This window comes from Urocitellus parryii, chromosome 5 (assembly GCF_045843805.1).
Source record: "Urocitellus parryii isolate mUroPar1 chromosome 5, mUroPar1.hap1, whole genome shotgun sequence".
NCBI classification, from domain to species: domain Eukaryota; kingdom Metazoa; phylum Chordata; class Mammalia; order Rodentia; family Sciuridae; genus Urocitellus; species Urocitellus parryii.
Window position 1 is genome coordinate 57,717,773 of NC_135535.1, and position 14,668 is coordinate 57,732,440.

At 38.1% G+C, this 14,668-nt stretch overlaps 1 pseudogene; it reads left to right on the forward strand.

Annotated features, from left to right (window-relative positions):
- Positions 1-13,318: 13,318 nt before the first annotated feature.
- LOC144254973 (tubulin beta chain pseudogene) lies at positions 13,319-14,668 on the forward strand (annotated as a pseudogene).

Sequence of the window (14,668 nt, forward strand, 5' to 3'; positions counted from 1 at the left end):
CCCAATCATTCAGTCTTTTTTTTCACCAATTTTGAATTGGGTAGCCTGGGAAAATGTCACTGTGTGTACCAGTGCATTAATTTGGACAAGGATAGTAAATCATAGTATGGTATCTGTTGACAAAACAAGATGTAAAGATATAAAATTTTGTGAATTGTATCTTAAACTTGTATCATAATTTTCAAAATCAGAACCTGAAAATTATGACTTATGGTTAAAATGCCTTAGGCCTGAGGTGTCTGCTCAGAATAGCAGTTTTTCCCTGCTCTTTCAGACCTCAGCCAGGACTTATGCTGAAATGCAAATGAAAGAAGCCTGCAAGCTCAGTAGGAGACTGATCTGAGGCCTAAAAAAAAAAAAAAGAAAAAGTAAATTGTATGGTATTTACTAATTACTGGCTAGTCATTTTTTCTAGGACTCTTGTTTTTTCCTTAGATTCTGTATTTTTTTTGAGCTGATGATTTTGATCCTATAGACCTAGGTTAATGTGTTTCTAATCAGTTCTATCTTTGACCAACTGTGGAGTTTTTGAAACATTGCAATGGAGATTTCACCTGCGAAAAGCTACTAAGGCCTTTACTATTGTTATGTGTGCACACTTTTGTTATGTGTTGTATGTCTATATATACATATGTCCGTATATCATATATATGATATACAAATTAACATATATAAGGAGCGCTCATAAAAACAAATTTTTAAAAAATGGATCCAAAGATCTTTAATTCATGTGATTTAAATGGTTCAATTTAAATTGGATAAACAGATAAAAATAAGTGTCTTTAAATTTAAGCTTACAAGTTTTCCTAGGTGTTCAAAAAAACTCATAAAATATTAATGTCTATACAATGTCTAAAATGCCTTGGTTCTAGGACTTTTCCTTCAACAACAACAACAAAGAAAAATGGCTAGCACTGTTCAATACACTTGTATAATATTTTTATAAAATAAGTAAATTTGATATGGGATTACTCATTCATGAGTACTTTTGTTAGATATCTGATTGATTTACTAAGGTCTGTATAAGTTTGTACTAAGGTCTGTATAAGATTGTAAAAATCAGTCATGTGTTAAAGAGACAAAAATTTCTTAAAACATAAGTTTACCAATAACATTATGTTTATTAAGTTTTATTTTTTTTTCTAGAGCAAGCAACCATAAAAATTAAACAACTGGTTAAATAAGAACTGTTATTTTAGAGCACTGTACTGCCATTTCTTTAAAAGCTAAACTTGGTTAATGTAGAAACATCAGTGTAATTGTGATGCTATCAATGTGCTCATATCTTCCAGGTATACAAGTCTGTAAGGTAGAAACTTTAAAAGAGCATTATATCAAGCTGGTGTTCTGAAGTTGTATGGTAACAAATATATTAGGGATTTATTTACCTGTTATCAATAAGATATGTAAAGTTTTATGTTACTTTTTACATTGGGGAACAATTTAAATGTATTTTTAAGTTAATGAGAGCCTAACCTATGTAAAGGTTAAAAACTTTCAGCCTTTCTTTAATTCATGTTTTAAATGTGATATCATATGGTGTTAGCTAATGTTCATGTGACCTCAAACAATTTATGTAAACTTTGTAAAATGATATTTAAAAAACAAAGATCAGCTTTAGAACTAAAACACTTAAGATTTATAAAGAGCCCTGCCTTACCTGAGATAAGGCTCTGTGTCCCATCTTACTACATGTGAGAATGACTATGAAAGCCATAGGCCAGATTTTAGTTCATTTAAAGTTATGTTCAAAAGGATTTTTTTTTTTCTGTCAAGATTACTAGGATCTCAAACAGGGGATATAATGTATAACTCAGCCAAAAATTTAGGGTAGCTGTTACACGAACTGTGTTTTTACTCTTGTTAATTTTATTTTGTAATTTCCTTATAAGTGATCTAAAGATTCCCTGTTAGTGTTTTACAGAAGTGTTGCTTTAAGAACACAACATAGGTTAATTTAAGATAATAAGCCATCACCTACAAGACAGATAGGATAATACAGATCTCAATTAATAAAAAGATGAATAATTACAAAGTTATAGACATTAAAGCCCAGTACTCTTAATATAAGGCTGTTAAAATTTATTTGCTGGATGTTTAAGATTAAGTTTTAAAATTAAAGTTAAATGAAAAGGGCCAAGAAAACCAATATTTGGCTCTTGCCCTCTGAGTCAGTCTGAATCCAGGGAACAGGGGACTTCTCTAAAGAGCTTTGCAACTCTGGGCCACATAACCTCCCCATCAGGGAGATTAATGAGACCAGTGGAGGACAGAAAGCCAATCAGTGCATTTGCTATGAAGAGGAGAGTCATCAGAGAAGGGAGACATCCTTGGTGCTTCCGAGGGAAGCCACATGGTCAAGCAAGACCTAGACCCATCCTAGCACAAATGGCACTAGCAGAACTGAGAAGTTTCCCCAGGAATGACTCCCATAAAAGCTCAGCTGACTGTTAACAATAGATAGAAACAAAAGTCAGTTTGACTGCTTCATCTTAAACACTTAGCAAAGACAGTTAAAACCAAAATACAGCCATTCCTGGGCATTTTAAATAATAATGATGATGATGATGATGATGATGACAATAATAATAATAATAATAATAATAATAATAATTTAAGGTATACACTTTATGTTAGCCTCCCAAAATAAGTAAGACTGGAGGCTACAAAGAAGGATTCTCAGACAGAAACGCCTGATAACTATAAAAAGAGACTATCAAGAGGAGCTGCCAGAGACAGAAGTTTTTAGTTTAAGGCCTACAGATATTCCTAACCTACACAGGTAGGCTTCGTGTTGCCAGTATGATTATCCAGCCCTGAGTAACAGAATTAAAGGTTTCTCTATTAGACACAGAGCTCATACTAGTAAAAGAATTTTGCAAGATCAGATGACATTAAATTATTAAACTGTATCTTATGGGGAAGGACATCTGTAACACTAAAAGTTAAATGTTATGCTTACAGTCCTGATAACTGGGGATGTTAAAGCCTGGTGAGGGAACTTCTATACAGTGACATGTTCCAGCTGCTGCAACATTTATTCAGTACTCATGGTTTTTGTTTCTCTCATAGAAGCACCATCCCCAGATGACTTTACAACCTGTTCTTCCCCAACCAGACTTCAAACCGAACTGACTTCTAAAAGGCAACTCATGTCCCTTAACTGACTTCTAAAAGACAACTCACACCTCACGCCCTGCCCCCTCATGTCACCCCCTCTCAGCTCAGAAGAAACCAAAATGAGCCACGCCTCTCTTCTTATAACAATGGAGCCAAAAATAGACTGTCAATATAAATAATTAATTAAGTCAGGTAAAATCAGGGAGACCGGTTTTGGGTGAGTTCTAAAAGTTGGAGACTGTTGCCTGAGGGATTAAAATTCCCTCAGTGCTCTTCCCCTACCCTATCAAAGATTTGAAAGGGACACATAAGAAAAGGGGGGAATGATAGACCCAACCTGATCTTTTATTAAAATTGGGAGCCATCTTGCCACAAAGCCATGAAAAGATAATTTCGGCTTTACTATAAATTACTGCAAATTCTGAACCTGCTTGGAATGCCTGCCCGTGTCTTGAACTCACCCATGCCTGGCTCTCTGACCAGATAGCAGCCCTCTCTGAAACTTTAGTGACACCTCATAAATATTGGCCTTCCCTGGCCATCCTCTCTGAGGCTCTAATGGTCCTCATAAATTCTGATGTTGGGGCCAAAAAAAAAAAATGTGTAAACTACCATTAGTGTGATACTTGTCAGAGTTCTGTTATCTGTAACACCCCTTTTGTGTAACTTTCTGGGCTATAAAGCTGGGCTGTAGGAAAGGTGGGGGGCTGTCTTGTTCCCGCCGTTTTGGGAGGGAGAGGCAGCCCAGCCAGTCGAAATAATAAGCTTGCTTTAATTTGATTTTAATTGGAGTCAGTGGTCTTTTCTTTCGTCCTGGTCTAACATATACACTCACGGAACCACCACCACCATCAAATTAAGGAACATGTATATACCTTCTGAAAGTTTCCTATAATTTTTTTAAAACATATTTTTTAGTTGTAGTTGAACACAATAACTTTATTTCACTTATTTATTTTTATGTGGTGCTGAGGATCGAACCCAGTGCCTCACGCATGCCAAGCGAGCTTGCTACCATTGAGCCACATCCCCAGGCCCTCCTATAATTTTTTAAGGTTTGTTTTGTTTTAGTTGTAGATGGACACAATTCCTTTATGTTATTTATTTTTATGCGGTGCTGAGGGTGGAATCCAGGGCTTCACACATTTTAGGCAAGCACTTTACTGTTGAGAGCCATAGCCAGTCGGAATGGCCCCTGGCATTTTGCCAGAAGTAATGGTTGAGAGGTGACGCCAGCAAGCCATTAAGATGATGACAATTAAGTTAAGCTGTGTATAATTGCTGTGAGTGGATGATGCTGGATTGAAACAGGCTGTGTATTCAATTGTATATAGACCCCTACTGTCCGGCAATAGGGCGGCTGGGCAATAGGGCGGCTCCTGCTGCCTTGGGCGCCTGCTACTTTGGAGTTCTCAAGGGGATTCATGAAAAGTTCAAGTTGGTTGGTGAGGTTCCCATGGAGGGAGTTCTGGTTTGTGTGTGGTGTCCCTGAGAGGGCGCGTGGGTGGCGTTCTGGGGAGTTCGGAAATAAAGTTTGTTCCTGCTTGAGTGGCTCGTGATCTGTGCCCAGCTGGACTGAAGCACTTTACCACCCAGCCACAACTGCAACCCATCCTATAAGTTTTTGAAGCATTGTATTGCAAAAAAGCACAAGTTAGTACTCAGAATGTCTTTGATAGCTCAGATGTAAAACAAGCACAATGCTTTGTGATGGCTAATTTTTACAGTACTGGAGAAACACAGAGCCTTGTGCATGGTAGGTAAATGTTTTATCGATAAGTTACACCCCTAGTCCTGTGATTGTTTATTTTATGTATCAACTTGTCTGGTTTGGGTGTTGCCCAGAAGCTGGTAAAACATTATTTCTGGGTGCAAGAGTGTTTCTAGACAACATTAGCATTTAAATTGGTGACTGAGTACAGCAGGTGTCCCTGATCAAAGTGGGTAAGTGTCAACCAGTCTACTGAGGGCCTGAATACAATGAAAAAGGCAGAAAGGCAAATTTGCTTTCTGTTCTTGAACTGGAATATCTTTCTTCTCCTGCCCTGGTACATGAGTGCTCCTAGTTCCTGGGTCTCTGTTCTCAGATCAGGACTTACCCAATTGGTTCACCTCATTCTCAGGCCTTTGGGCTGGGAATGGAACTATACCACTGACATCCCTAGGCCTTCAGCTTATCAGTGGCATACTGTGGGATTTGTGAGCCCCAATAATCATGTAAGCCTATCCTTCATAATAAATCTATTTCTATTTATCTCCATATATGCTATTGGTTCTGATTCTCTGAAGAATCCTGACTAATACAGCTCCCAAATTTCCACATACAGAAAGTAGGCTATAAAACTTATATGGTTCCTGAGGAGGGAATATTCTCTATAGTTTACTTGAGATGTGACTATGGAGAATAGGGAATAAGGAAGCCTCTACCTACACCAGGAGTGAATCCATGGGTTATAGGGAAAACAGATAATGATGTTTATTCAAATAACAAAATCAGAGTCTAATGAGAGAACTTCACTGCACAGCAGGAAGGTTTTCTGTCAGTTTGGGCCCTAACCCTCCACAAACCCCCTAGTTTAGACTGTGACACCAAAAGACATTTTATGTCAGCGGGCATGGTGGTACCTGCCTGTAATTCCAGCAGAAGCTGAGGCTGGAGGATTGCAAGTTCAAAGCCAGCCCCAGCAATTTAGTGAGTGCCTAAGCAATTCAGTGAAACCCTGCCTCTAAGTAAAATACAAAAAAAAAAAAAAGGGCTGAGGATATGGCTCAGTGGTTAAGTGCCCCTAGGTTCAATCCCCCATACAAAGAAGAGAAGAAAGAAAGAAATTTTATGTCAAAAATTTTAAAATTTTTAAAAAGAGAAGAAAAAAATGAAAAATAAGGGGTTGAGGTTGTGGCTCAGTGGTAGAGCACTCGCCTAGCATGTGTGAGGCACTAGGTTCGATCCTCAGGACCACATGAAAAATAAACAAATAAAATAAAAGGTATTGGGCTGGGGATGTGGCTCAAGCAGTAGCGCACTCACCTGGCATGCATGCGGCGCTGGGTTCGATCCTCAGCACCACATACAAATAAAATAAAGATGTTGTGTCGCCGAAAACTAAAAATAAATAAATAAATAAAATAAATATTAAAAAAATTCTCTCTCAAAAAAAAATAATAAAAATTAAAAAATAAAAGGTATTTTGTCCATCTACAACTAAAAATATGTTAAAAAAATAAGTCAGCTTCTGAGAATTGTGGAGAATTGTTTCCACAATAACACATTGATGTTACCTTTGTTATTAAGCAACATTAAAACAAATATATGCTGCTGAAGTAGCTATACAAATATCAGACAAAAATAGACCACAGGGGGCTGGGGATGTGGCTCAAGCGGTAGCGTGCTCGCCTGGCATGCATGCAGCCCGGGTTCAATCCTCAGCACCACATACAAACAAAGATGTTGTGTCCGCCGAAAACTAAAAAATAAATATTAAAATTCTATTCTCTCTCTCTCTCTCTCTCTCTCTCTCTCTCTCTTTAAAAAAAAATAGACTACAGGGTATGGAGATAGAGAGGATGACTTCTAATATTAATATATTCTATTTGCTAGCAAATGTACTTTAAGCTTGCATGCATTTAATAATAAAACTTAAAAATATAAGCTGGGGGGGGCTGGGGTTGTGGTCAGCAGTAGAACACTTGCCTAGCATGTGTGAGGCCCTGGGTTCGATCCTTAGTACCACATTAAAAAAAAAAAAAAATATATATATATATATATATATATATAAAAGCTGGGCCCAGTAATGTGTAACTATAGTCCTAACTACTCGGGAGACTCAGGCAGGAGGATTACTTGAGCCATGAGTTTAAGGCCAACCTGGGCAACACAGCAAGACTCCATGTCAAAAAAAAAAAAGTAAAGAAAGAAGGAGATGAATATACAATCTAAGTGGGTGATTTTGCCTCTGACAGATAGAAATTTATTTGCAACCAAAGGGCAAATGAGGTGGGTAAGAGCCAAGTTGTATTGGACTAAGCAAAAAACACCAGATGGTAAATGGAATCCCCAGGAACAATGGAAAATAATAGAAATGGTAACAAGGTTAATATAACAGATACCATAAATATACTTGCTCTTCTTCTTTCAAATTCCTTAATAGAACTAAATTACATAAATTAATAATTATAACAATATATTTTTAAAACCCCAAAATATTATTGGGTTTGTAGCATATATACATGTAAATATATAACAATATTACAAAAAATGGGTGGGAATAGAGCTATATAGGAGTAACATTGCTATAACTTTCTGGAATATATATGAGGTATATTTGAATTGAAAAACCAGCCTCTATCTCAGAGCAAAGCCTGTCCAAGGAAGGGACATGACCTTAGTCCTTGGAAAGACCCACAGAGCACTCCTAAGCACATTCCCACCCTGCTGAGTTGTTTATCTACAAATGACAGGAGAGATCTGCTGCACCAGGTGTCCCTGACTCAGTCAGGCTAGGTGGGGATCCATAGCAGCCCCTTAGCAGCCACCAATCAGCGTGAGACAGGAAAATACCTGGGATGCCAGTGGCTTATGGTAGTTGATAACAAGTTGGGAAACCATGTAGTTCAGCACATACACCTCTCTTGGCTCAAACCAATCAGTTCAAACGAATACCCCTTTTGTACTGACCAATCACCCCTACCCAACTTGTTCCCGCCAGTGAATGTGCTAATCATGTTTTAGAGTTGTTATTTGATTTTCCAGCGGTGTGTGATGATTTGCTAAGGGATGCTATGATGTATGTGAAGTCCCTGCCCTCTCCAAAGAATGTATAAAACTGCTGCAAACCCTGGGCTCAGGGCCTCTCAGCGTCACCAGTTGCTGTGTTTGTGAGCGGAGGACCAAGCTAGCTCGCAATAAACACCTCTTTGCTGCTTACATGGATCTTGGGTCTCTGGTGGTCTTTGGGGGTCCCGAATTCGAGTATAACAGAATCAGTTGAGATGTATATGATGAGCTATAATACAGTAAAAGACTAATTAAAGGAATTAAAATGCTATACTAGAAAATATTCACTTACCGAAGAACAAAGAATCAGAGAAATCAAAGATGAGCCATATAGATAACACAAAGTAAAATGGCAAAAATAAATCTCACTAAATCAATAGCAATACTAAATGGGAACAGATTAAACAATCCACTCAAAGGGCAAATATTGTTAGACTGGATTTTAAAAAGTCTAAAATCCAAAGATACTTTAGGTTCAAAGATACAAATAGATTGAAAGTAAAAGGATGAAGATGGTGGAATGAAATGGACATCATTACCCTAGGTACATGTATGAAGATACAAATGATGTGACTCTACTTCGGGTACAACCAGAGAAATGAAAAATTGTGCACTACGTGTGTACTATGAATTGAAATTCATTCTGCTGTCATGTATAACAAATTAGAATAAATAAATAATTTTTTAAAAGGAAAGTAAAAGGATGAAAAAATATATCATGCAAGCAGCAAAATAAGAAACCTGTAGTGTCACAGAATGGGAGAAAATTTTTGCCACCTGCACCTCAGATGGAGCATTAATGTCCAGGATATATGAAGAACTCAAAAAAAAATAACACCCCAAAACCCCCACATAACCCAATCAATAAATGGGCAAAGGAACTGAACAGGCACTTCACAGGAAGAAACACAACCGATCAACAAATATATGAAAAAATGTCCAGCATCTCTAGTAATTAGAGAAATGAAAATTAAAACTACACTGAGATTCCCTCTCACTCTAGTTAGAATGGCAATTATCAAGAATACTGTAACGGAGGAAGAGACCACCAAGAGACTGTCTCATGCAACAGCAAAAGGGGTTTATTGAAGATCCAGCACGCTGGGGCTCTGTGCTCACTCAAGAAGGGAGAGCCCTGAGCAGGGGTTAAGCAGTGCTTAAGTACACTTTTTGGGGAGGGCGGGGGCTTTGCATACATCAGAGCAAATCATCATGAGGCGCGGGAAAATCGAACAACAACTCTCAAACATGATTAGTACATTCATTGGCAGGAACAGGTTGGGCAGGGGTGATAGGTCAGTCCTAAAGCGGGATATACATTCAAACTGATTGGTTTAGGCCCTGAGGTGCCTAAGTGCTGAGCTGCACTGGGTCCAAGTTGTTAAGCAACTAAGTGGTCAGGGGGAATTCCTACACATATCTAATGGGCAGGCCCGGGAATTGTCTTAACAGCTACAGGAATTTCAGGCTTTAAGTGTAGTTTAGAAACTTAACAATACATTTTAACTCAGGTTTTGCAGCTTAGAAACTTTACAATACCTGGTCCTTTACATTTTAACTTCAGTTTCTTTTACTCTTTCAATACAAGTAACAAAAACAACAACAACAAATGTCGGCAAGAACATGGGGGAAAAGGTACACTCATACATTGATAGTGGGACTGCAACCACTCTGGAAAGCAGTATGAGGTTCCTCAGAAAACTTGAAATGGACTCATCATTTGACCCAGCTGTCCCACTCATCGGTCTATACCTGAAGGACTTAAACTCAGCATACTACAGTGACACAGACACATCAATGTTTATAGCAGCTCAATTCACAATAGCTAAACTATGAAACCAACCTAGGTGCCCTTCAACAGATGAATGGATAAATAAAATGTGGTGTATATACACAATAGGATATTACTCAGCAATAAAAAGAGTGTCTTTATGACTTTTACCAGAAAATGAATGGATCTGGAGACTATCATGCTAAGTAAAATAGGCCAATCTCAAAAAAATCAAGGGCTGAATATTCTCTCCAATATGTGGACACTAACACCCAATAAGGGAGGAAGGGTGCAGAATAGCAGTTGAGTGGATTAGACAAAGGGAAATGAAGGGGAAGGGGAATGGGAATCAGAAAGACAGTAGAATGAATTGGATATAACTTTCCTATGTTAATATATAAATACACCACTAGTATTTATATATCCACATCATGTGTAACCACAAGAATAGGATCCTAATTAGAATAAGTTATATTCCACATATATATAATATGTCCAAATACACTCTATTGTCAGGTATATCTAAAAAGAACAAATTAAAAAAATAAATCTATAGTGTCTGTAGTAATGCCAGGCAAAACCATATGTGTATCAAAGTGCATTCTACTGTCATGTATAACTAATTAGAACAAAGAAAAAAAAAACAAATGCATGACTAGAAATAAAGAGGTACATTTTATAATGATAAAAAGGTTAATCCTTCAGGAAGATGTAAACATATATATACTTAACAATAGAACTCCAAAATATGTGAAGCAAAAACTGACAGAACTGAAAGAAAGAAATAGACAATTCAAAAAGAAGAGTTGGAGACATAAATACTCAGCTTGCAGGAATAGGTAGAAGAGAAATGCAGAAGATAAGCAAGCAAACAAAAGGCTCAAACAACATAATCCAGCTAGATTTATTTATTTTCTTTTTAAAGTCATGTTTGTTGAGATATAATTTATATATGGTACAATTTACCCCATTTAGTTTTATAGTTATATGAATTTTGATAACACAAATATAAAAAATGACAACATATATATGGATATATAGTATTACCATCAAGATTCAGAATGATGGGCTGGGATTGTGGCTCAGCGGTAGAGCGCTCGCCTATCATACGCAGGGCCCTGGTTCGATCCTCAGCACCCCATAAAAAATAAATGAATGGAATAAAGATACTGTGTCCAACTACAACTAAAAAATAAAAAGATACAGAATGTTACCTTGTTCTCCTTTACTTCTCTTTTTAAAAACAAATAAATTAATTTTAATATATTTTCATTTAACCCAATGGATTACCAACAAAATTTGCAAAGAAAATAATTATTAGTAAGATATTTCATATTCATTTTCTTTGTCCTAGTAATTCTTTGGAATCTAATGTCTATTTAACACATAGCACACCTCAATTCAGACTAGACACATTTCAAATACTCAGAGGCCTCCCTCATGTAACCAATGGCTGCCATATTGGCTCCTTTCTCCATCTTTCACCTTTTGGTGAGACATATGTTGTAGGCTGCATAAGTCCCCTTGTTATGTGGTTTCTTGTTGAGTTCCATCAGAAAGGGACACCAAAGAGATGAACTTAGAATATACAAGAGTACAGCAAGGTGTTTATTCCTCCCTATAAGACTCTATTAGACTGTGAGTTGGTTTCTACATGCTTTTGCTGGGAATAACTTCAGTTAGTTCCTTTCCTACAAATTTGTCATAATGGCTCTCTCTTATTTCATCTCCTACCTCTCCAAGTTTATAAAAGGAAAGGTGCTTCACAAAATTTATTAGTTTTCCTCAACTTTGCCCTTACCTTTATAAATACCTTATTAAACAATTTTTACTCTGATTGATCTTTTTATCCTTGAATCTTGAATAATGGATTTTAAATTATAAGAGAGTAAAATATACCTCATCTCATATCACAGGCAATGTATAGACACATACCAGATTAATTATATATTAAGATATAACATATAAAATGCTAAAACTTTTAAAGAACATATTTGAACATATTTGTATAATTTTGTGAAGAGAAATGGAAAACAAGAAATGTGAAATAAACAAAAACCTGAAAAATTAGATGATATTGTAGTTAAAATATTTATGTGTAAAAATTTATCAAAAAGAGTTGAAAGATATAATGAATTGTATTACAGGTCATTTTTGTTTATTTTTTATATTTAGCTTGACTTTGTTTCTCCTTTGGTTGGCTTTTCCTTTATTGTAGTTCTTCCCTTTGCAGATTTTCATTGGTGTTTTTTATTTCCTCCTCATGGAATATTTTGCCAAGAATGTTCTGTAGTGCAGGCTTTCTTGCTGTAAATTCTTTTAGCTTTTGTTTATCATGGAAAGTTTTTATTTCATTGTCAAATTTGAAGCTTAATTTTCCTGGATATAAGATTCTTGGTTGGCATCCATTATCTTTTAGAGCTTTGTATATGTTGTTCCAGGATCTCCTGGCTTTGAGAGTCTGGTTGAAAAATCTGCTGAGATGTGAATTGGTCTTCCCTTGTAGGTAATCTGATTGTTCTCTCTTGTGGCCTTTAAAATTCTATCCTTATTCTGTATGCTAGGCATTTTCATTTTGATGTAGATCTGTTGTAATTTTGTACATTTGGTGTCCTATAGGCTTCTTGTATTTGATTTTCCAGTTCATTCTTCATGATTGGGAAATTTTCTGCTATTAATTCATTGAAGAGATTGTATATGCCTTTGGTTTGAATCTCTGAGCCTTCCTCTATCCCAATAAAATCTTAAATTTGGTCTTTTGATGATATCCCATAATTCTTGGATGTTCTATTCATGGTTTCTTACCATCTTCACTGTGAAGTCAACTTTATTTTCAAGATTGTATATTTTGTCTTCATTGTCTGTAGTCCTAACTTCCAAGTGATCTAGTCTATTGGTGATGCTATCTATTGAGTTTTTTTTTCATTTTTTTAAGTTATAATTGGACACAATAACTTTATTTTTATGTGGTGCTGAAGATTGAACCCAGCACCTCGAATGTGCTAGGCAAATGCTCTACCACTGAGCCACAATCCACCCCCTATTGAGTTTTATAATTGGCTTATTGTTTCTTTAATTTCAAGGATTTCTATTTGTTTGTTTGTTTTTCAGTATCTTTCTTTCTTGAAGTAATCTCTTGCAACTTGTATTTGCTCTCTTATCTCTTTGTGGGAGAGATTGATTTTTGCCTGTATCTGCTCACTTAGGTCGTTCTTTAATTCCCAAATCATTTTAGTTATGTATATTCTGAACTCCTTCTCTGACATTTCACCTACTTCGCTATCTATGGATTCTATTGTTGTAGTATCTTGGTTATATTGGGCTGGGGATGTGGCTCCAGCTGTAGAGTGCTCGCCTGGCATGCGCAGGATGCTGGGTTCGATCCTCAGCACCATATAAAAATAAAATAAAGACGTTGTGTGGGGGCTGGGGATGTGGCTCAAGTGGTAGCACGCTCTCCTGGCATGCGTGCGGCCCCGGGTTCAATCCTCAGCACCACATACAAACAAAGATGTTGTGTCCCCCGAAAACTAAAAAATAAATATTAAAAAAAAAATTCTAAAAAAAAAAAAAGACGTTGTGTCCACCGATAACTTAAAAAAAATTCTCTCTCTTTCTCTCTCTCTTTAAATAAAAATTAATTAATTCTAGCCATGAAGGAAATTGTGCACATCCAGGCCAGTCAGTGTGGCAACCGGATCAGTGCCAAGTTCTGGAAGGTGATCAGTGATGAACATGGCATCGACCCCACCGGTACCTATCATGGGGACAGTGACCTGCAGCTGGACCTCATCTCTGTGTATTACAATGAAGCCACATTGTATTACAATGAAGCCACAGGTGGCAAAAATGTTCCTCGTGCTATCCTGGTGGATCTAGAACCTGGGCCTAGGGACTCTGTTCGCTCAGGTCCTTTTGGCCAGATCTTCAGACCAGACAACTTTGTTTTTGGTCAGTCTGGGGCAGGTAACAACTGGGCCAAGGGTCACTATACCGAAGGGGCTGAGCTGGTTGACTCAGTCCTGGATGTGGTGCGGAAGGAGACAGAGAGCTGTGACTGCCTGCAGGGCTTCCAGCTGACCCACTCACTGGGAGCGGGCACAGGTTCCGGAATGGGCACCCTGCTCCTTAGCAAGATCCGGGAAGAGTATGCCGACCGCATCATGAACACCTTCAGTGTAGTACCCTCAACCAAAGTGTGCGATACTGTGGTGGAGCCCTACAATGCCACCCTCTCCGTCCATCAGTTGGTAGAGAACACTGATGAGACCTACTGCATTGACAACGAGGCCCTTTATGACATCTGCTTCTGTACCCTCAAGCTGACCACACCAACCTACGGAGACCTGAATTACTTCATCTCAGCCACCATGAGCGGTGTCACTACCTGCCTCCGCTTCCCTGGCCAGCTCAATGCTGACCTCCGCAAGTTGGCAGTCAACATGTTGCCCTTCCCACGTATCCACTTCTTCATGCCTGGCTTTGCCCCTCTTAGCAGCGTGGAAGCCAGCAATATCGGGCCCTCACTGTGCCTGAACTCACCCAGCAGGTCTCTGATGCAAAGAACATGGTGGCTGCCTGTGACACCCCCCCCCCCATCGTCAGTACCTCACCGTGGCTGCAGTCTTCCCTCCATGAAGGAGGTTGATGGGCAGATACTGAATGTGCAGAACAAGAATAGCAGCTACTTCGTGGAATGGATCCCCAACAATGTCAAGACATCTGTCTGTGACATCCCAACTTATGGCCTCGAGATGGCAGTTACCTTCATTGGCAACAGCACAGCCATCCAGGAGCTCTTCAAGCGCATCTCGGAGCAGTTCACTGCCATGTTCCGCCGAAAGGCCTTCCTCCACTGGTACACAGGTGAGGGTATGGACGAGATGGAGTTCACCGAGGCTGAGAGCAACATGAACAACCTTGTCTCTGAGTACCAGCAGTACCAGGATGCCACCGCAGAAGAGAAAGAGGATTTTGGTGAGGAGGCTGAAGAGGAAGCCTAA